Here is a 14,926-nt window from a genome sequence, read left to right as displayed (position 1 = left end):
TTGAGCATGCACAGGAGAACTGGCGAGTCCCCACTGTTTTGTTCCTACTCAGGGTAGGTTAATGGGGCTGAAAATGGATGGTAGGGATTTCTCCCTCGCCACCACTCCACTCCTTGCTGCCACGCCTCAGAACAGCCAGGGAAACGTTCAAAGATAGGCCCACAAAGGGCCCTACCCTTTCACCGTACGCCTATTGGCCGCCCGACGTGTCAGTCTACGCTCCTCTCTGAATGAGGGCGCATTGGCTGAGCCCATTTCTGCGAGGAGGATGAGAGGCGGGCTAATATGAGAGCGGAGGTTGAGGCGTCAGTTGAGGAGATTAAAAAAAAAAAGCGCCCTACGCCTTCTTTAGCAGCACCGCCCTCCTCTTGCGTCGCCATTGGCGGGAGCTGGAGTCAGAGCAAACTGCCCTTTTTATTGGCCAGCAGTACAGCAGGTGGGTGTTGCTGTCCTTAGCCGCGGCCGCTCCCTCCCGGCTTGAAACCTCGCTGTTGCCGGTGAGTGTGAGGCGTTGAAGCTGGAACGGCGCGGCGGGTGGGGCGCTGCGACTCTCTCCGAAGGTGCCGGGTACCGAGTCTAGTCTTCCCACAGCGAGGAGCAGGAGCCGGCAACGGTTTGCCCACCCCACCCCCCCAACCTCCCGGGCTTTGGCCAGACTCAGGTGAAATCCTGCTTCAGGGACGGCGCGGGACGGGACGGGAAACACGCGAGAGATGGCGCTTGGCTTTCAGTTTGGCGCCGGCGGGTTGAGGTTCATCGCGAGGCGGGCGGGTGTGGCTTAACTTCTAGAATGCCTTTCTTCTGCCAAGCGGGCTGCAAGCCCAGGAAGTGCCACCCACTGTGGGGGCATCGGCTTTGGAGCGGGTGGAAGCGGGGTGGGGGAAGGTGCAGCCTTCATCTCTTGGCTTCCTTTTCGCCTGCGGTGGGGGAACGCTGTGCAATTGCCACGCACAGGATCCTTCCCTTGCTGCACCGGCTACCTATGCTACCCCTCCCCCATACCTCTTTCCCCTCCCCCCCCACCTAACCCCCAACGACCCTGCAAGAAAATGGCTTTAAGACTACGGCCTCTTGCCTCTCTGAGAAAGCAGCTGATCGCGTGCTTCTCTCATCCTCTGCTGCCTGTTACTATATCTTGCTCTTGTTGCAAGAGATTAAACCTGCTCGTTCCCTCTCCTCGGTTTGTAGCTGGGGTTGCACCCTATAATCATCTAAGGATTTCCTGCCCCCTCCCCCTTTTTATATATATATAAAAGAAAGCTGGGAAGTAACGGGCAGTAGACCGCTTGGCAGCTGTCAGGGCTCCCGCCTGAGTCACGGGCTGACAACCTTGTTGCAGACATTGCAAATGGGCTTGGCTTCCGCCCGCGGAGCTTGACTTCCTCATTCAGTTGGCGCTGCCTTAGTCAAGCCAGGAAAGGGGGAGGAGGGAGCGACGGGGCAAGACGAAGCTTGCAGGAGGAGAGAGTCTCTGGTAGATTTTGCAGCTGCCCCCGTTCTCAAATGGGACCAACTTCTCTCTGTTCAGCCAACTTCCTTTGAATAAAAGGTGGTGAAATGCCCTGATTAAGCAACAACGGGCGTTTATTTCCCTTTGGCAGGGTGGTACAAACAAGAGTCCAGCAGTCCCAGGGTCTGTATCTGGAATTGTGAATTGTGAAAAGGAAAAAGAAATGGGACAAGATTGCTCATGTGTTTATTAGTTGAATGTGGAAAGTGGGAAAATGCTCTGAGGCATGCTACTTCTAGAATATTCTCCTGTGACAATTGTTGCTCTTGGGGAAATACTCCAGTTTTCCCCAAGAGCAATGCTTTGAGACTCCTTCGGGTAGTGATAAAGCGGGATATCAAATCCAAACTCTTCTTCTTCTTCTTCTTCTTCTTCTTCTTCTTCTTCTTCTTCACTTGGCTGTAAGCATTGTGATAACTGTGAATCAAGGATTTTAAAAAGTGTGCTTTTTCTTGCTCTTGTCCCTTGATGATTGTTGCTATCTTTCAAACTTCTGTTTTGTGGTAGAGAGTCTAGGGGATCTGCACTGCCTGCCTGTTTTGGCCATCCCTTTTTGTAGAGCACAACGACTTGCTCGTTTCAATACTTAATTGATATAAGGAAGGTGCCAATGCCCATAGAGACCCCCTTTTTACTGGCAGTGTCTGCTTTTTCATTTTGCTCTTTGTCTTCCCTTTACTTCTTTTCTGTGTATAATCTGTGACTCTTAAGTTACTTCTAACCAATGTACACCTGGAGAGTGGAGTCTGTTTTAAAAAGAAGCCCCTCAAGGGCCTGTTTGTAGACAGCAGCAGCATCCCTCTAGACTAGAGATAAGTGCACAAAGTAACATGCAGGTCTGGCTTGCGGGCGTGCCTGAGAAATAAGGACTCTCCAAAGCATTCAGGATTTTACCGATCTATCAGACTTGTGTGCTGCTAAGCAAGCAAGATGTGACTTGCATTTTCAAAAAGTAGCATCTGAACTGGCAACAAAACAAAACAAAACAAAAGTTTTGTTTGTTTCGCGGTATAATTACCTTGCAAATAGCCGCAACAAAACTTGGCTGTTAATGCTAACATGTGCATCTGTGACTAATGATTCTACCCATGATGAAACTCTAGTTTGAACTGCATAGGTAAAAAAAAAAAATGCTGTGGCTAAATAGGATGAGGCATCTGTCTTCCTTTCTGCAGAAGAGAATGTATGAACCTTGGTCCTCGGATTAACACACTTCTACAACTTCTTAAAATGTAGTTTTTCCCCTTAAGCATAGGTGTGACAGAACAGAATCCAAAGTAATGACTGCGTAATCAGTTACTGCTTGTATAAAGATACATTATTAGTCACCAGGTGAAAAAATGCTATAGTTTCTTATCTTTGCTACTCCAGTGAAAGCTGCAAACCTTTGCACTGGCTAATACTCTCTGACTCATAGACTTGCTGTCTGGAGCTATGACGTTATACTTGTGTATTCAACTGAAATAATTGAGATAAGTTCTAGTCACTTATCTATGTGAATGTCTTGGGGGGCCAATACAATTAGCCTGCCATTTTGAGCCAAAAAGTATCATGTTAGTGGTTGATGTGAGCTAGCTTGTTTCTGTCAGTCTTTGAGGGCAAATTAGGCATATTAACGTAGGTTTTGGAAATAATTGCTTTGGAGAAAGCTTGTGTTGATGTAGAACTAGGAGGGTGTGTGGCTCAAGCGGTAGAGCATCTTCCTTGCCTGCAGAAAAAGGTTCCTATTCAAATTCCAAAAACTCCATATAGGGCTGGAAATGTTCCCAGTCTGAAAGAGTCTCTGCCAGTCCGTGTGGGCAGTACTGAGCTAGATGGACCAATGTTCTTGACTCTGTATAAGGTAGCTGTTCCCATGTTACCCTGAGTCCTCCTTGTGGTTCTTGACTGGTTGCAGTAATACAGTACTGTAGTTACAAGTGCAACCTCCTTGCTACTGGCTTGTCTAATGCAAAACAGTGTTATAGACACACCCAGTTATTATATCCCCCACAATATTTCTTTCAACTGATACAGGAGAAATATGTTTGTAGTCCTCTGCAGGCCAGTGCTATGATGGGTGTGTGGAACCCATCTAGACATTGCTGGATTCCCAACTCCCATCAGCCCCAGCAAGCATGGCCAGTGGTTGTGGATGATGGGAGCTGTAGTTCAACATCTGGAGGGCTAGAGATTCCTCACCCCTCAGCTATGATGACCTTCAACAGTGGGGAGGTCCCTCAGTAAATGTAGGTAATGGTTAACCACCACAGGTGACCAAGGGAGTGTTCATCCTTTACTGCAGCCCCAGATTTGCTACCTGTTGCACCTTGGATCAATCCAATCTACTTTTTGAAAGTCTGGATATTTATTCCCCATCCTTCCTCTCCAAGGAGTCCAGAGCAGATAAGGTGATTTGTAGTATAATTTACACAGGATCAGTTAAACACGCCCAAATTAACTTTTGAAAGATTTGGATTCAGACTGAAGGGGCAGCATACCAAGTCAGATATAACTTGGTCTGAAAGTTCAGTACTTGGAATAAAAGGTAAAATTGTCTGAAATGTAACAGCAAAAGAAAGCTGTCTAGAGGACAGTCATCCATGCAAGCCTTACCTGTATGTTTGAGGTTTCCAAAGATGGGGACAACTAGAAACTAAGGGTAATATCCAATGTTAGTCGTACTTAGAATATACAAGTTGAAATTGGGAGACGAGTAATTTGTCCTTTGATTTCACAGGTCTAATCCATGTATGACTAACACTGGAGATCTCCTTAAGAGTTAATTTGAGAGCCAGAAGTGACCAGTGAGTGAACAAGCATGCCCACTTAACTGCTATTTATTTTTTGTAGCCTAAATTGAGGCAGGCTTTTTGCACAGTACAGTCTTCTTATTTACCGGTAATTTGTTATGCTTACTGCTGTGGCATGCTTGGGCAGCATGTGACCTAAAAGTCCTGTATTCCATGAACTCCTGTTAATCAGTTTGACTTGAATTTAGGGTTGGATGTGAAGGGAGAGTAGCACATTACATTCTCACTGCAGTTTTGAGAGTTAACTTTGGTACATTCTAGTCTTGCCTTGGATAGCTTCAGATTATTTCCCTTCATGCAGAACCTGAATTCTGTTCTCCTTCCTCCTTATAAAGGAGCTAATCTTGATTTTGGATATGTCTCCCTTAAGGGTTCCAAAATTCCTCTATTAAGAGCTACACTTGGAGCCTTTAATCTCGCATTGCAAAATACTGCCATAAGTGCTCTCTTAAGAGAAAGTCTTGAGAGTTACTAGGAGTAACTGGGGGAAGAAAGAAGTAATACATTAGACTTTTGAGAAGAATTGGATGCCATTTATTAAATAATGGAATAGATGCTGGAGTATGTGCCATAATGGGCATTCAGTGTTCAAAATTAGCTGGGCACCAGTCGCATTTTGCGACTGGCAGCTGGCCTTCTGCAACTGGATGGAGATAACAAGGAGGCATGCTTTGCACCTAGCATGTCCACCTGCCTGGCTGCACTCATCTGGTCTCCTGGGCACTCCCGCCAAACACCTGATTTGCCCAGCGGTGCAGCAGGAAAAAGCACTTTTTTTTTTTTTTTTGCTTCCATGCTGCCACGCTGGGGTGACTCAGGTGTTTGGCAGGGTAGAGTGGAAGCAAAAGACATGTCTTTTGCTGCTGCGCTACCCTGCAGACCCCCTGATTCCCTAGGCAGCTTTTTTCCCCTGTGGGGCTGCCTGGTCTGGTAGCAGGGCAGCAAAAACAAACAATGCACCTAGACATTTTGTTTTGGCACCCACAACCTAGGTCGCAGGAGCCATGTGGCTTCTAGCATTCCAGTTCCAGTTTCTAACACTGGGCATTTTGATAATGTACTAAGGTGGATTTAGTTAGCATGTAAATCATCTAACCTGGAAGCTTGCAATTAACGTGGTACATTTACCAGTAATTTTTTGTTTTATGCTGGCCTATGTATTTTTTAATCTACAATATTGAAATGTAAATTTAAAAAGAGGGAAAGTCTTGGAAAATAAGCTGGATCTTTCTCTTCACATCTCATGTACTAGTTGATTGCCAGTTTCTAGTGGGTTTTTTTAAACTGTTATGTGACCAAATCTTAAGTATTTTGTGCTACTATTGTACCATGTCAAGATACTGCTGGTAGGAATACAAATACATATACATACTTCGAGAGAGAGAGAGCTTGTTTTGTTTTGTGGTATCACGTAAGTTTTATCTTAAACTGTTGAATTCTGGCAGAAATATTTGACCAAGATTCAACTTCCCACCCACTTTGAGTGCATGAGTGAAAAGTGCTTCTGAACATGCATGAGGAGGGTAAAACTCCGGTCTGGCAGCAGTCCTTTGTACCTTATGAAGTACCACACAAAGGAGCCCATGACCTAGAAGGGTGCATGAGTACCTAGAATAACTTCCATGTTTGCTAGATTTTATTATTTCACTTTTAAAATTACACTTGTGTTAGTTTGGATCCTGGTCATTTTATATCTGCTTTTCAGAAAATCTGTAAGACAAAACTGCTGCTGAATGGGCATAGCAGCTCAGCCTCCAGTTTGTAGCTGGTGAGTGCTTGCACTATTCACCTTGAGCTGTATCTAAATTTATTTCATGTACTGTATTTGGACACGGCAGGTGTTCAGGTAGGCCAGAAACAGGCAGGCATGGAAGATAATGCAAGTTTCTCTTTTGAGCCTGGGGCAAATGTGCACTGTTAATAAAAGGGACCATATTTCAGAGTATCTTTATTCTAACCAGTCTCTGCAAAAATTGTTAGTCAATGCATGGACCCAAAATGTCATAACCCACCCTAAAAATCTGACTTATAATTATTTACTTTCTAAAATATGACTTGGACAAATGATGATCTACATGGGGGGCGGTTCAACATTCTACTCCTACCTATCATGCACAGGATTGCATTTATTTCTTGTCTAGCAGGCCATAATAGGATGAAATCTCCCAGAGAAGTCCTGGGAGGTAGGCACTCCAACAATGGGTACTTGTAAGATTTTCCAGTGCCATAAGAGTAGTCCTCCTTTTTGGGCATGCTGCTTAGTACTTGGGCCAGATCCCACAAAGCAATTTCCTTATGAAGCAGCAATTCAGATACTTAGTTCTACAAGACTGCTCTGAGCTATCAAAAGTCCATACATCCAGCTTGCTAACAGAGCTATGGAAAATAGTATAGATCCACCTTAACAAGAGTGCCTATTTTCATAGATGTAAATCATAATTTGGGCATTTTTTTTCATTTGGAGTTCATGGCATGAACACACTCAGTAGCTTAGATCTAGTTGTGCCATGTTTATATGCAAACTACTGCCAGCTATCAGCTTTTAGGCAAATCTTCTCTAATCTGATGTGTGTTCACTGTCAATAGCTTCTATCTATGCAGGCTGAAATGTAATATACCGGATTGCCTGAAGTAGCATAGTTCTTGTTGACTGTGAATCTAAGATGATTTGTTCTTACCTTGACTTGAAGCACCCTCCCTGTATGACATATGTGACAAAAGGACATGGAAAGAAGTGGCTAAAGGCTTGGTGGCAAGAGTACATGGACCGCTTGTGGTTACATACAATTACAGACTCATCCCTAGAAGCTAAACGTTAAGTAACACATTATTATACCAATATCTAATTTTAGATTATCCTTTCATGTCCAGCCCTTTGGGATATGTCCTCAGCTTTCTAAACATTTCCTTTGCTGTTGATTATATTGAAGGAATATATATTGAATGGGATGGGGCTATATTTTCTCCATAATATAGACCATGGCAAAGTTCTCTCACCCTCCCTTTAAGCTTCTGGTATAACTGCAAACACTGCTTCCCTGTGTATTTGGAGGAAGTGGGAAAATCACAGCACGCTCATGCCTTTACCCAAGCCTAAGACGGTATGCTATATAGGGCTATCTTGAATTGGTTATCCATACACAATTAGGCATGGGCTCTGAGAGAGGTTGAACAAGAGGATCCAAATGGTTCTGCATACAGTAAAAATTTATTGCCTGCCTTGGACTCTGCTAGGCTAGTTTAAACAACATGGATCCAGTACCAATTTTCATTAGTCTATAGTAGTGGTTACCAAACCTTTTCCCTCTGAGACCACTTGAACATTGCTGAGGGCCTTGGCAACCACTTAATGATTCTCCTGCCTTTTAGAGCAATTGTAATGTGCTGTGCTAGATGGTGTATGATTTTAATTGTATTTAAGACACACTGGGCCACTTGAATGAAACTTGTCAACACTTGTAGTTTGGGAACCCAAAGATTCTACAAGTTCTAGTGATCTACTGCTCTGTTAAGAGGTTGCTGCAACTCTTAAATACAGAATGTGCAATCTTTCATGATTTTCTAACTTTTGTACCAGGCTACCACTTTGTCCAACTTACTTCCAATGACAGTTCCTAAATTTAGTTAACTGCTTGAAAACGAGTTCCCTTGAAATTCATGGGAATTTCTTCCAAATGCATTCAGATGCATTGATGATAAGATTTAGAAGATGAATGCAAAACTCTTTGGATTATCTTTAGTATCTCTAAAATAGTGCATTTCATCTACTCACCTGATTGAAACAACCACATTTCCCCCCCCCATTGGATGAATACAGATCTTCAGCAAAAACTTTGAAGTTCTAATTGAGAATCTTGTGTCTTCAGACATAAGCCTGTTGGTATTATGATGCTTTTAATGCAACCAAAGTGACTGCTAATAGAAAATGTGGGTTTTAAACAAGCGAACTATTCCCTTGGCTGGTTAGCTAAAATCAGACCATTATTTTGCTAGATAGCAGTTTCCTGTTTGTTGTTGAGTTAAGGACTTGGCTCTAGCAGTTCCATACACTTAGCTATGTAAAAAGCTGGAGGTCTGAGTGAGTCCTTCTCACAGGAGCACTCCAATACCACCTTCGCTGTGTGAAAAGCAGTTGGGGAGAGGAGCTGCAAGATATTCAGGAAGGGTTGAACCCCTTGATCAGTGTGTCCTCGCCCAATACATGTGATGAGGCCACTCCAAGATTAAATCCACACAACTGCTCCGTGTCTAATATTGCCCTAAGATGCTATTAGTGGTAGATTTAGCATAATCACTAATCAGTTTGACAGTGGGACTTAAATTATTCAGATGTTAGAAAATGCCTTCAACCCAATTAGCTCAGCAGTAAGCCCTGCTCCTTACCACTGTTGGCTATGAAGTTCCTTTCAAGTAGAGTGAAGCTGAAATTGCCGGACTACACTGTGGTGCTTATTTTACATTTTGTGCAGTATTATGCAAGCTATTTAAAGTCTAGACCTGATGTTAATGTGCACAGACTAGGTATCTTAGTTATCCCTTAGGTTACAATAGAAGTAATGAAGAGGGACGACACTTGTGCTATAGTGCTGAAGCTGCTTGAGCATGCATCATGAAAGCCTTAGGAATAATATATAGTAAAGCCTTTGGGTGCTTCCATGGCTCCAGCCTGCATTAAATTTCTTCTTGTTTCCTCTTAATTAGCTGTTTTTCTGAATTTCATATTGTTTAATAGTGTGCTTGCACAAACCTGCTACACATGTATTTGAAGAGCAAGTTGGATAAAACACAATAGTATGGGTTGTATCCAAACAAGGTCTGTTCAGAGGAGACCCACTGAAATTAATAGACCTAAGTTAGTCAAGGGCATTCATTTCTATGGGTCTACTCAAGCACTGGATACAGCCCCTAATACCCTTTTACTTGTTGTCGGATGTGAGGAAGCACAGCTGAGAGACCCACTAAGAACTTTATTTCTTAGAAATGGTATTTTTAGGCACTGCTGTTCCAGTTTCCAGTTAGGCCTACAGTCTTGCCCAGACCTCCAAGCTACAGTACTCTTATTCCTAAACTGTTCTCATCCCCTGAACTGCTCTTTTTTGTTTCTCCTGGCTGTAATTGAGCCTTAGTCCTTGAGTTCCCCTCCATCCTATTGCTTCCCATATGTACAACTTGGAGGAGTCTTCAACAATGTTTCCAAAATGAGGGGCATATAGTTGGGGTACTCTTTCCCAGTTGGTGCCTTCCAAATGCACTGGATTACAATTTCCATCAGCCCTAACCAGCATGGCTAATGATCAGCAACAATAAGAGATGTAGTCAAAACATACGGAGGGTATCAGACTGAGGAGGGAAGGCAGGTCTAGGGAAATCTTGTACTACCTAATGTTCATAAACTGTTCTTTAGAAGTAGACTTTTGACAAAACATGGCTGAAAAGTGACTTGGTAACTTTTTACCTTTCACCTATGTCTTAAGCAGTCCCAATTACAAGCATTTTTATTGGAGGCTCCCAAGCTGTTTATGGCCTTTAGGTATCTTAAAAACAAGCTTGCAACTGCAATTCAGCCTACTTGTTTGTGTCCAGGGGCATGCAGTAAAGAAGGAAGGCTGAGTCAGGAATGGTCACTGGAATGTCTGCGTTTGTGCACAGCATTTCTCTTTGTGTTGGACGGCACTTGCTTTTGGATAAGGGGACATCCCAGGAAAGTAGTGCTGGCAGATGGCAAAGGGCTGTGCCAAAGGGATAGGTAACATTTCTGAGTAGGTGGTCACAAGGCTTTTAAAAAGTTGTATATGATTATAAATCTGTATTGAAATTTTGGAGAGCTTTAGTTGCTTAAGATGCTCTGATGACACTGAATGTTCAGTGCTGCTGCCGCTATCTAGAACTAGTGATTAAAGATAGCTATAGTCCCAAGAGCCTGAGGCTGGCTTTATGCTATGAAACTAGCTGTCACTTTAGCCAAGTTGCCAGATCTTATAAAACTCATAATGGAGCAGGAAATGAGGGATTATTATTACAACACGAAAAGGCAGTGGTGTAGCCATAGATTCCTGATCATGGACAATTATCAGCTTGTTTCCTTTGTGGTCACGTGAAGTTCAGGATCAGTGGCATTTCTTTTTTTAAAAAAAGTTGAGGGCGGGGCAGATCCTCGTCTCAACCTGAGCCCAGCAGTACTATTGTTGTTGGAGCAGTGCTGGTTCCTTCTGTCTCACTACCCCTTGCAGCCCTTTTTCTAGCTGCTTTGGTCTACCCAGGCCCTCAGATGGAAATGAATTCAATTCAGGAAGAAAATCACTTGTGGGGAATGCCAACAGCCTCTTCCTTCCTGCTCTTGATCCGTTAGAAACCACTTGCCCTACTTTTCTGTCTGCTCCTGGGATAGTGGTGGTCTGCATTGAGACAAGGAGCTACTGCTGCTTGTGTCAAGTATCAAACTTTTGCACTTAAATGTGGACCAGAAAGATGATACAGAAGAAACATCCGTGAAGAGAGAGTGCTTTAAAAGTAAGGAGCTTAGCATTGATGCAAATCGTAGAGTCCGTGGAAGAATGAGAAGGCACGATCATAGATAGGAGGGGTGTTGACTCTGACATACGTCTTGCATGAACTTGACTGGGATGGTAAAACCAGCAGAAGAGGCAGCCTTGCTTTCAAATCTAAGTAAATAGGAATAGTGGCCCTACCTGTGGCACAGCAGGGAAGCATTTAGTTATTGGCTAATCTGCTGCTGTGGAGGTATTGTTGGCAGTACTTTGGGCTCCTATGCTGAGCAGGCAAAGCCTGCAGGGATAGGAACTTTTGCTTCAATATTGTCATCTTGTGCAATGTCCTAGGCCTGTCTCTTAAGATCCTGTTGCCCAGGGAGACATAGTGAACTCTAAACCAAACGCTTTGAGCAGCAGGGCTAGGCTGGAGTCTCTGAAGCCACTGCTGTCATTAAAGTGGGATTACTCTACTGAGTGGTCACGAAGAATGTGTTCTCCCTCTGGAATGTTTTCCTTGTGGGCATGCTGTCTCTTTCCTATGCTGAGAAGGCATGTACTGCACACATGGTAATAGGAAACAACAGTTTCAGAAAGCATACTATGCTACATTTAGCTTGGAATAAGATATATTCCAAACTTTTAAAGCTTTGGGTTGCTGCCAGTTGGGCTTAAGTGTGCTGCAGATGGAGTTTGAAACTAATAACCACCTCTACACCCCTCCCCATAACACAATATGCTATTTCCATGCACCAGTTCCCATACTCTGTAAGCTGAACTAATTAATATCAGCTTCACTCTTGAGTGCAACGTGTCCTAGGACTTAACTCTGAAGTTGGTTTGTAATGGCAGGAGTGGCCTGTCACTACTGTGGGGTTTCCCTACCACTTTTCCACCCCTGCCATGCACAGTGTTGCTGCAGTAAGCTGTGCTGCAGCAAGCTACTAACTCCATATTACATTTCTGTGTTTCAGCAATAGTGATTGTGGGGAAAGGGTGGTAAGACTTTTGAGGGCAAAACACGATTCTTAAGAAATACAATTGTGCAAATAGCTTTCCTAGCTTTGAATGCAAAGTATTTTGCCTTGGCAGTACCCTGTTTCTCCTAAAATAAGACATAGCCATAAAATAAGCCATAGCAGGATTTCTATGCATTTGCGAAATATAAGCCGTTCCCCAAAAATAAGCCATACCCCGAAAATAAGCCATAGTGACGTGGTACCTCCCATTAAAACTGCCTGGGGAGGCATGGCTATGCAGTGTACCGATGCAACACGGTTAAAATAAGACATCCCCTGAAAATAAGCCATACTGTGTTTTTTGAGCAAAAAAATATATAAAACGGTGTCTTATTTTAGGAGAAACACGGTAGTACCCCATCCCCCAATATCCTAATCTGTTTGCAGGGGTCCTTCTGTTTTTGTTGTAACCACAAGCCCATCTAAATTTGCATGGGCTCTCTAGTTAACCCGGGGGTCTGCAACCTGCGGCTCCGGAGCCGCATGTGGCTCTTTCACACCTTTGCCGCGGCTCCGCCGGCTGCGCCCGTGCTGTCCACTTCTTTTCCAGGGCGGGGGAAGTTGGGGGGCGGCACCGCACTCGTGGCCCCACCGGCTGCGCCCGTGCCCTCCTCTTCTTCTCCAGCTCGCCAGCGGCCTGCCCCCAGGCTGAGGCAGGCACTGCTGCTCTGCTCATGCGCCGTGCCTCGTTTATGCCAGCGCAAGCGCAGCAGCAGACAACAGCAGTTTCCCTCCTTGGCGCCTGGCCTGGAGGTGTGGCTGCTGCTGGCGTGGTGGAGCTGCTGCTGCTGGCGTGGAGCTGCTGCTGGCTCAAGGCGATGATGACAGGTAGGCAGCTGCGGGCTGGGCCAGGGGCAGCGGGCGAGGGCGAGGAGGAACAAGCCCTCTTTTAAAAAATTGTAGAGGAAGCGGGGCCTGCCTGGAGGCATCCTGGACGCGCCCTCCCCACCCCCAACATTAACCTCTTGGAGATGTGTAACTATTGTAGAAAAAAATCAGAAAAGGACCGATGGATATCAACCTCACTCCCCCCAGTTCCACTGCTCGCAACCCCTGATTTTGCAAATGCTGGCTAGGTTGCTGGGGAGGAAACTAAGGATGTGTGTGTGTTGGGGGGGGGATGAAGTGGAAAATCAGAGTAAAGCCAGCAAATGGTCTGGAGGAGAGGTGTACGTGTGTGTGTGTGTGTTGGGAGGCTAAGGGGTCGTTGTCCTTGGTGAGCTCTTCGGGATTAAGGGCAACAGGCGTCCCCCCCTCAACCTCGTTTATTTCATAATCATTGGGGAGAAGTGCACGTGGCGGAGGCCCCAAATAAACCTTAAGATGTAGCGATGAAACAAAAAGCAAGCCTGCGTCCTCTGAATTTGGGAGTCAGTTCCATTTAACTCAGCGGCTCTTACTCCTGAGTAGACGCGCCTAGCATTTTTCACTTCCGAGGGTGTTGCATCTTGAAGTGGCACCTTCACAGCGCAGCCCCGTTTTGTCTACTCAGAAGTAAGTCCCATTGCGCTCCATGGGACTTACTTCCGGGTAAGTTTGCAGCCTTTCAAAGACTTTAACCAGCGCACTTAGCAAATCCCCGCTGAGGTCCATCGGGATTTAGGTCCTGGTAAAACGAGCCTAGACAGGACTACAGCATAACCGATTATGCAACCTGCAAAGGACTAAAGGGTGTGTTGTTTCTATTGAATAGAATAAATCTTCATTGTCATTGTCCCCTTGCGTGAAACAACGAAATTGCTCTATTAAGCGCCATAGTGGGATTTGATGGTGTGGTGTTGTTGTTGTTTTTAAGGGGGCATGCACTGGCCTTGAGTGAAAAACGCACTTACCCTTTTGCTTATATTGTTAGAATCATAGAACTGTGGAGTTGGAAGGGACACCCGAGGGTCCTCTAGCCCAACCCTGGCAATACAAGTATCTCAACACGTGCTCTCCTATCCAGTTTGAAACCATACTGGGCCCTGCTTAGTTATTTAACTTAGTAGTTGCCTAACATGGGGGTTGGGGTGGGAGTCTCTGGGCAATTTGCCATCAAGCAAAAATTTTCCTGGTCCTCTTCCTTATATTATCACCATTCTTAATGCTATTTATTAGTTGCCTAACACAGGGGAGTCTCCAGAAGCGAAAGGTTCGTTGAGACCTCTTACTTGTATTACTATTATTGGTAACATTAATATTGTTATTGTTATTTCATTTGTTGGTTGCTTGGGGGAGCCTCTGTGTGACTCAAGCAGCATCTGCATTGGGGTATACTGCATTTGGGAGGGACTGTGTTGTTTGCTAGGGCTTTCAAAAAGGTGTTGAACGGCCTTATTTGCACATGGTTATGCATACCAGTCTCAGTGCTGCCTGGGTTTCAGTATTGCCAATCCTCTTGGTTGACACAGCATTCAGAAAGAGCTTTCAAACTAGGTGTGCTGGAAAAGATCCTGAGGGATTTCTTTTTTTTAAGTATGGGCAGTAAAGTATCATGAAACTCAGTTAGTTGGTCTGAAGATAATGTCCCCCGTAAATAGAATGTTAAGTTTATGCTGCAGTGTGAGTTTATTCAAAGCATTAACAGGCCGTGCATGGAGCCAAGACTGGATTGTTAGTTGAAATACATATATACATATACATATATATATATGCAGTGTTATATTTGTTTTAAATGTCGCAATGGTCTTGCGGCTCCCAGTTTTTTCCCCCCCTTCGGAAACGGGTCCAAGTGGCTCTTTTTGTCTTAAAGGTTGCAGACCCCTGAGTTAACCAGTCACAAGCCTTCTGAGAAGAAAAGCCCAATCATGGGTTTCCCTTGCCTCCTGTTATAAGAATTTCCCTTTGATACCATACAAAGGCTAGTAATGACTTGTTGGTCTGCAGCTGGCATTCCTCAAGTCCTGTAGAGGTGAGTCTGGAAGAGTGGAAGAAGGAAATAGTTAAATAATACAGTTATTTAATCTAGGAATTGGACAGCAGCAAAAGCCGAACAATTCATCATGAAGGGAAAGAAGACTTCTAAATTTAATAAAAATTAAAACATTTCCTTCCAGTAGCACCTTAGAGACAAACTAAGTTTGTTCTTGGTATGAGCTTCGTGTGCATGCACACTTCTTCAAATTTAAAGTGATGTGG

General features: G+C 44.4%; 1 protein-coding gene across 1 annotated transcript in view; it reads left to right on the top strand.

The window, feature by feature from the left end:
* Window positions 1-456: 456 nt before the first annotated feature.
* MYH9 (myosin heavy chain 9) overlaps window positions 457-14,926 on the top strand; it is a 79,141-nt gene continuing 64,671 nt past the window's right edge. Inside the window, 1 exon segment of the mRNA XM_033163368.1 lies at window positions 457-661. The gene's annotated coding sequence lies outside the window, so the exon portion shown is untranslated.

Source organism: Lacerta agilis, chromosome 10 (genome assembly GCF_009819535.1).
Source record: "Lacerta agilis isolate rLacAgi1 chromosome 10, rLacAgi1.pri, whole genome shotgun sequence".
NCBI lineage: Eukaryota > Metazoa > Chordata > Lepidosauria > Squamata > Lacertidae > Lacerta > Lacerta agilis.
The sequence above is the reverse complement of the archived record's forward strand: the minus strand, read 5'-3'. Positions and strand labels throughout refer to the sequence as shown.